An 8,669-nucleotide genomic window follows, 5' to 3' on the forward strand; every position below is an offset into this window, starting at 1 on the left:
ACAGGTCTTTCTGTAAATAATAATTTATGTATTATTTATATTTAAATAATATGTTATTATGTAAAGTACTGTGCTGTCTTGGGGGTGATCTGCACATTCATGCCTAGGCATACTGTGCAATAATATTTTATTAATTGCTGGTCTTTTTAAGTTACTATACATCTTGTACTGCACTTGCCAGCCTGTAATAATTTGCAAAGCCCATCTCATACACTGTACTGTCTCAAAGGGTGCAGAGAGCATCCCCCTATACTGTATGTTTCTGTCTCAAAATAGGAAGTAGGCATGTGGATAAAATAATCAGAAAGTTTGTTTAACCAGATTGGCCAGAACTTTTCAGGTGATCAACTCTTGGTAGCACTATCCACACAATACATTTTATTATAAGAGCTATTTCCTGCATGCAAGGGGAAAGGGGTCTTCTAATACCTTGTCGAGTCTGGTTAAGCTCTTGCTCTGAGACTCGTGCTAAGCCATAAAATGGGACCTGCCAAGCTAGAACTAGCTATCAGATTGATGATTGTCTCATTAGAGAATTACAGGTTGAGCCCAAATGGCACTGCTAGGGGTCACAGCCATCCTTTGCCCTAATTGGCACTGTGCTTTCTCTGGGGCAGGGCTGACCATCTGGAGACTCACAGGGGGGAATTTACAAAAGTGGAGGGAGCCATTTTTTGGAGTAAAAGAGGTGGAAAAACTGGTGGAAAACACTTTCTCCAGATTCACAAACAGAAATCCGCCTAAATTCCGACTCAACCGCCACTTTTCCGTTTTTGGTGAAAGAAAGACAGTTTACAGACACTTTTGTGAATTTGTCGTTTAAACGACATTTATACAACATTTTTGCCCGACATTTTTCCCTGACATTTTCAAAATGGAGTAAAGCTCAGTGTAACTCTGTTAGACCAATTCTAAGCTCTTCTGTTTTGTTTGGTTTCACCCAGGCTCCATTTCACACCTAAGGTAGGGGTCCCATTAGGGGATCATTAACATATTAATGGGGATTAGCAGCCTATTGTTAGGGGACAAGTTTCTGTCTAACCCTAGAACAATAGGTGCAAAAAGCCTCATTAACGTTTTATAAACAAGTAAAACACTGATTAAAAAAAAAAGTTCAATTTATATCTTATGTATAAAAAGTTTTTACCTCACATTTGCATGATTATGCTAGTTTTATAGTTTTGGCTTAATCAATGAGGCAATAATAACATTTTTATTAAAAGGAAAAGTAAATCCTCCCAGGCAAATTTTTAGTTTTAGCAGCAGTGCCCCCTCTTTAATCACTTCAATTTTGCCCCAACTTATCTGTGCCCCCATAGCATGTCCAGAACTACAGAGCTGCCTGACTGCATTGGCCCCCACCTGTTCCCAGCAGCCATCTTGGTGATCAGCAAACAGCACATACACACTGGCACCCAAACTGGGATATTGGGGTACAGGGTTGGACTGGCCCAACAGGACATTGGATAAAAACCTGGGGGGCTCTAGTCCTGTTGGACCCCTATCACTGGGCATGTTGGTGTGGGGGCCGGATTGCTGCTGACCAGTAATGAGTAGGGGCTAGAGAAGACAGTATTTAGAATCTTGTTAGAGAAGTGGAATTACACAGAAATATAGAAACCATATGAAAGCCCAGATTGTCCTGAAAAAATGATGTATAGTTTCCCTGTGCAAACTAAAATTACCCCTCAGGAAATGCCCCTAAAGTGAAATGACAAATGGCATATGAAATGCAAAATCCTGCTGGTAAAATCCTTACCCCAAGGCTCCTGTAGCTGTGGGACTGGGTTTGGTGGCACCGACAGATTTACGAACAGCTAAAGGCAAATTCATAAAAAAAATGTTTGGAAAATGACAATCTGAAAACTGTCTGTTTAAAAGACAAATTCACAAAAGTGGAGTTTGTGAATTAGGTGGAAAATCCGACAAATCTGTCTCCACTTTTATTTTGTCTCAATATCACCACTTTTGTGAATTCCCCCCACAGGCTTGATATGGGCCTTTTAGAGGATTGTAATGGCCCCAGTCTGCTCAGAGGTGCCACAGCCTTCATTATATGACATTTTAATTGAATTTGTCCCTCTACTATCATGTACAAAATAAATCTGGCCCACTACATGTAGTTGGAGCACTGCTCTAGGGCACTGAAAGCTTTACAAGAGCATTTTTGGGCTGAAGAGGGCCAGCACCAGCACTGTATGGCAGTTCCAATTCAAGTCAATGGGAGAAAGCAATGTAGTCCATTTTTCAGCCAGTTATGGGCTTATTTATGAAAGCAAATTTGAGAGGATCTAGGGCAGGAGCTACACAAGCATGAAAAATTGTTTTGGTGATGCCAAATAACTTCTGTGGCCCTGTGAGCAAGATCAATGAGGATGGTGAGTAATATGTTTCTCATGAGCCAATGGTTTGGGATCACTGATCAAATGCAATCAAGTTTGTTAGGTACTAGCTGCTAAGCTGTGTATATGCATAGAAGTCTGATAGACATTGATCAGTGGGTGCGACCAGTGGGGGAAAATACAGTATATATGTCTTCATTGTTTCTGTGCTTTGGTATGACTTCCAAGGCAAAAAGGGCAGACATTAAGCTGGAGAACTTGCTCTTAAAAAATGAAGATCAACATGCCCATGCCATTATGCAGAATGGTTCTTTTGCCAGTATATGAATTTGATGTGTAGGGATTACCTGCTTGCTGCCATCCCTGTGGCCAGTGGGCTCCAGTTATTGCTTAGAGTGGTGTGATGGCTTCCATACAGGTTCTAAACACCTTTGCTCACCAATTCTCTGAAAAAACTTTAATGTGCATTAAAATTAAGGTAGAGATGTGAATGAGTCTAGTGTTCAGCAGCTGAGAAGTTACAGTATCATGCTGCTTTCATATGTTTAAAGCCAATACATTCATGGCATAGCTTCAGCCGAAGTATCCAGCTGACATGGGTAGTGTTAAAATACAGGGCAGACCAGCAGTAATGTGGCCATTTAATAGTTGAGTGTGGAAACAAATCCTAATGTCCTGTTTGGCTAGTAGCCATCATTACTAGTGAGGATTCCCGGAATTGGAGGAAGAGGCTGAATTCCTGCACTGAGGCTCCCTGCAAGTGAAAGGTTTTTTGGTGTTTTTTTTTGTTTTTAATTGTTTTAATCAAACTTTCCATGGTATAAATCTGACCAATCCCCACTAGATGTATCTTGATGAATCACTTAGAAAGAATCTGTCTAGTTTACTAATCTTTTTTTTTTTCCTGATTACTCCATACTTGATTGGATGCCAGTTCTTCAGCCTGGGATAAATTACTCTTAGCTTCCTTTACCGGCCTTGTCTTTTTTTAAATAAATGTTTGTGGAGGGTTTTTGAAGTGGGTTCTCAGAGAATCGTTTTCATTCCTGTTTACAGGCAGAAAGTAGAGAATTGGAAGATACAAGAGCAGTAGTTCTACTTAACCAAAAGGCATTAGGATTAGCTGCTCTCATTAACTAACAGAGGTACAAGTTTGTAAAATCACAGGAATCTGTATTTGTCTCTTGCAATTTGTCTTATTCCAACTGCCACTGTTACAAGCTTCATATCATCATTTTTAGCCCTCCTCTTTGCCTGTGGCACACATGACGTTCCTCTGCTGAATTATTTTACATAGAGGAGCAATGCCCAATATGCCTAATTACATCCTCCCATTGATAATGGGGGGGGGGGGGGGGGGGAGACGACCTAGGAACCCTGACCTAGGGAAATAAATTGGGCATATCCGCCTGCACATGTGATAGTGTATAACCCTAGCCTACATCCGATACTGCCCTTCCCAGAGAATCTGATAATTATACAAAATACTGGGGCGGGGGAGTGTCCTGGAAATAAAAAAAAAAAAAAATTACCAATTCATTATATGTTTTACTTTTACTAAGCATGTTTTACCTGAAGGATTTAAACGTGCATGCCCTCTTTGGTCAGTTGGCCACCAGAACTTACTGCAGAGACACAGGTTGGTGTACTTATCCTACTATATGGAAAACCAGGCAGAAAAATGGCCCCTTGTTTAGAAAATGTAATTCTTGATGTACATGATTATATTATTATTAGTGATGAGGAAATGTTTTCATCAGGCTTGGATTCACTGGTGAATTTTATTTAGAAAACTGCCACAAAAATTTGGCACAACAAAAAATTTGCAGAGTAAGGAAAAAGTTGCGGTTGCGTCAAATATGTCGGGGTTGGGTCAAAAAAAATTGTGTCAACAAAAATTAGTGAGGTTTTGCAAAATGATTCAACAGAACAGATTCGCTCATCACTTATTATCATTATTAATAACACATTTATATTCCAAAGTGCTGTATAACTGAAGGATGTATATATCACACATATAGATTACATAATAAAAATATATAACCAATGCAAGAGGTAAAGAGGGCCCAGCTTCATCTTCCAGTTTAATGACAATCCACGTTATACATTTCCAGCGGGCCTCCCCTTTCTATATTTAGCAATTTATCTGCTTAACATTTTATTTTATGCAGCAGCAGCCTGGATGTTCTGCACTTTTCTTCTTGGTATGTTGAGAGGAGCGCCCCCTGCTGTGGGAATATGGAATAAACTGCAGCTAAAAATATCTCTGTCCATCTGCGCATTCTGTGCATGGCAGAAGTTGTCTTAGCAACAGCATTCGATAAAGTCTCCATAAATAAGAATGTAGATGGGAGAGCACAGGTCGGGTTTGTAACTGCAGAGATTCCCACACCACAAACAGGAGGTGGAATATTATCTGGTGTCTTCAGCTTAAACAGTGAATGGTGGCATTGTACTTTATGGGAGGGTTATATAAAGGCTGGGGGAAAGATCAGGCATTGCTGGGACATAGACATACTTTACCTAAAGGTTTATATTTGGCAACAAAATACATAAACCCCAGAGCCTGTTTACTAAACTAAACTGCCATGGTTGATTTTTTTGGGAGAACATACAGGTATATTTAATTGCATATTATAACTCTCCTACTACACAGTTTAGTAAATTTTCCATGGCTGCCCAGAAAGTGGCATTATATTATGCTCAGGGCAGTAACCCATAGCAACCAATCCACAGGTATCTGTTCACCTGTTTAAAAGCCAACATCTTATTGGTTGCTATGGGTTACTGCACCTGGGTAAACTTAGTGCCTTTTACTACATATGGGGAGTAAGTGGAAATCCTTCCAATAGTAATGTCTGAGTTTATTTCATAGCTCACTTTATCCCCTTTCTACTTCAAGGGATACTGACATGTCCCTGACACATTTATGGCTTTTTTTTACTGGACCATGATGGTATCATGTTATCCTGGTGGTGATTTTTTTTTTTTCATGGTTTCTTTTCCTTGCCATCCTCTCTACTACTGTACCTATCATCTATGGCCGTAGTCTCTTACTTCTCGATCTGTGACCATTATGGCCAGACATAGACTGAATATATGGTTAACATCAGTGCTTTAACCTTTTGGGTCTTGGAATGACCCCCCAATATCCAGCACAGAATGGCTGCAGAATGATGTTGGTGTTGGCATTTGACATACACAGGTAAAGCAAATGGTGGAGGCTCAGTGATACTGCTGGAAGTAGCTAGAGACCCTTGTGTTGCAGAAAGCAACCCCTTGAAAGCCAGCTTTGCACTGTGCTATGAATTAGTTCCTCTAGATGGAGCTCTAAGAGCACAGAACGTTTTGCTACAGTAGAGTAAATCAGCTGCTTCTAAGGGCATATGAAACATTTATATAAAAAAAAAAAAAAAAAAAATTGCTAAACGAGTGCAACATCTATAACCACACTTACACACTCTCTCTCGCGCGTGCAAATAAAGAGCAAATGATGCAAGCTTTGCAGCAGCTGGAGATGGATAAAGGCACTGTAGGGAATCTAGGGGATATAGAAATGACTATAGATTAAAAATGGGTATAAATAAAAAGTGTTGCTATTTTCTTTATCCTCCTACCAGAACATACAACCAATTGAGCTTCCCTGAGCTTCCCTGCTCCCTGCACCTTTCTGCATTATTTACTGGTATTATCCCTGTATCCACACACATTTCATTGGTTACGCTGCCACCTCCCAAGCCCAGACACTGGACAGGCCCTGAATACAAATCCCACCAGTCCTGCCAACAGCAGGTTTACCTGTTGGTGACGGTCCTGCCACTTGCTTAGAGATCTGACCAGCTTCTCCATCTGCATCTTAAGTCTGAGTGCCATGAGTGTTGTTCCAGTCTCACCCATGCCAGCCCACTCCAGTCCAGGGCTGCTTTAATAAATGAGCAAAAGGGGCACACAGAATCTTGGGAAAGGCCTGGTGGGCACTAAAAACACAACACTCTCCCCTCCATACCCGCTCACATGTACTCTCCCACAAGCTGACCCTGTGTTTCCCCCCCCCCCCCCCCCCCCGCTGTCTTTATAGTTACACCACTGGCCCAGAGCCCCCCAGGACTGGAAGAGCTCACCTCTATTCTACTTTCTATAAGAACAAGGCTATTTTTTTATTTTTATTTTTTTTTATATATAAAAAGGTCTCATTTGTGATCTTTGCCCTGGGCACTCCACCCCTTAAGCTGCCTGTGATCTGTATGCAGGCCACTGAGAGTGCCCAGTGAGTAAGCCACCATATGAGTATAGGCAGCAATATATACTTAGAGGCCAGTAAGAAAGTAGCGTTAGTATCTACTATGTGGGAACAGCTATTCAAGTTTCAAGTTTATTGTCATATACAAATAACAATGAAGCATCATTACTGTAATGACATTTTTTTGACCTGTGTTCCTCCCAACTTTACATAGACAAACAAAAAAAAAAATACTACAAATATTAAATATAATAAAAGTGTGCAATAAAGGTACAAGTATTTACAATAATAAAATGCAATGCAATATTTGAAATTGTGCAGTGAGGATTTAAAGTGGCTTTGCTTAAAGTGACACTGGGAAGAGTCCAGTAGTTATGGGGAGTGTGTGTTGGGCAGAATGTCAGCAGTTCAGAAGCCTGATGGCTTGTGGGTAGAAACTGTCTCTGTATCTGCTGGTGCGGGTCTGGATGCTCCTGTACCGCCTGCCTGATGGTAGGAGCGTGAAAAGTCTGTGGCTGGGGTCAGAGAGGATCCGCTGCATCTTCCTCCTACAGCGCTGTCTGTACAGGTCCTGCATGGCCGGCAGTTCAGTCCTGGTGACCGTACATACACTATACAGGTGAAGCTGCATTAGTAGTGACCCACTGAGGGCCCATGTAGGCACAATATGGTGAAAATGGTATAGAGAGCTGTCATGACATTGTACACAGGGGCCTTGAGCAGGTAAGATATTATTCTTTAAAGTGCTACAAAAGTTTAACTTGGGTACTATGTGCATAATATACTATTTATACACGTATTTAATGTATAGATCTCTAAACTTTTGTAGCACTTTAAAGAATAATATCTTACCTGCTCAAGGAGAAGCTATGTAAGAGAGAATAAGGTGTGCACTCTTTAGCTGATGAGAAGGAAATATGAATGATGCCAGAGAGCCCGAGGCCTCCCCCTCAGAGAGGTATAGGGTTGCAACCTGGCCGGTATTTTACCTGCCTAACCAGTAAAACACCTGCCAACACCAGTGCAATGCAGTTGCCTGTAATAACCTTAAGTTCAGTCACTGCCCTGCTCCCAATCCGGCCAGAATGCTCTGCAAACTTAAAGGACCAGTGGTCCAGCTGTACCTTGGGGACCCAATGAAAGAGGGCCTGGGCTTAGTAGGGCCTAGTGACTCAAACACAAGGCTGACTGACCGCTGTGTGAAAACCTGTGACAGTACAGTGTCCCTGAATTGGAGAAAGAGGCAGGGAAGTTAGGCAGCAGGCTAGGGATCAACAGCCTAAAAAAAACTTATTTTATTTCACATTGTAGTAAGGAATCTGTGTGGCAAGTACTACTAAACAGGTTGTGACTGTGTTTCTGAGTCCATTTGCAACATTGAGTGAGCCTTTGGTTTTCTCTCTTCTAATGTGTGTATTACCAGCCCCCTGTGTTGTGACGGTGGTGGATAAACAATTCAGCCAAGCACCATAGGAAGTTACTGGTCACCAGATTGTACGTGGACTTGCTTATTAAATTTACTGTACCTCTGTGTCGGACTGGGGTGCCAAGGGCCCCTCAGAAAACCCTTAGACCATAGCCCTCTCCCCCTTCTCTGTTCACTTACTTTCTTTAGTCTCTTAATTACTTCTTTTTACATACTATTACCTATCCTTTCCTCTATTCCTTCTGTTTCCTCTCATATAGAATTGAGTAATGGTGTAGGTATACATGCAAATGGCTGGGTGAGCAGGAGGGCCCACTGACACCTAGGCCCACTGGGAGTTTTCCTGGTATCCTGGTGGGCCAGTCCGACACTGCTGTACCTTTAGTTCATTAATCCAGTGAGCATCTGGTCATAATTGTGAGGGAATTGTGTTCTTGGATTCTGGTACTTTGTGGCTAAATGCACTGCTCAGTGCCCCCTGTTATATGATAGTTGACCTGTGGGCGTAGAATAGTCACAAAACTGCTTTATTTATTTTTTTGTATACGAATTGCCAAACCATAAAGGATTCTTTATTTGTAATGAGCAAGTCTTACTGAATATGCTCCATTTGATCATGTAAATAATATTAATACAGTGACATCCCAGTATCCTCACAACT

Source organism: Xenopus tropicalis, chromosome 8, assembly GCF_000004195.4.
Source record: "Xenopus tropicalis strain Nigerian chromosome 8, UCB_Xtro_10.0, whole genome shotgun sequence".
NCBI classification, from domain to species: Eukaryota; Metazoa; Chordata; class Amphibia; order Anura; family Pipidae; genus Xenopus; species Xenopus tropicalis.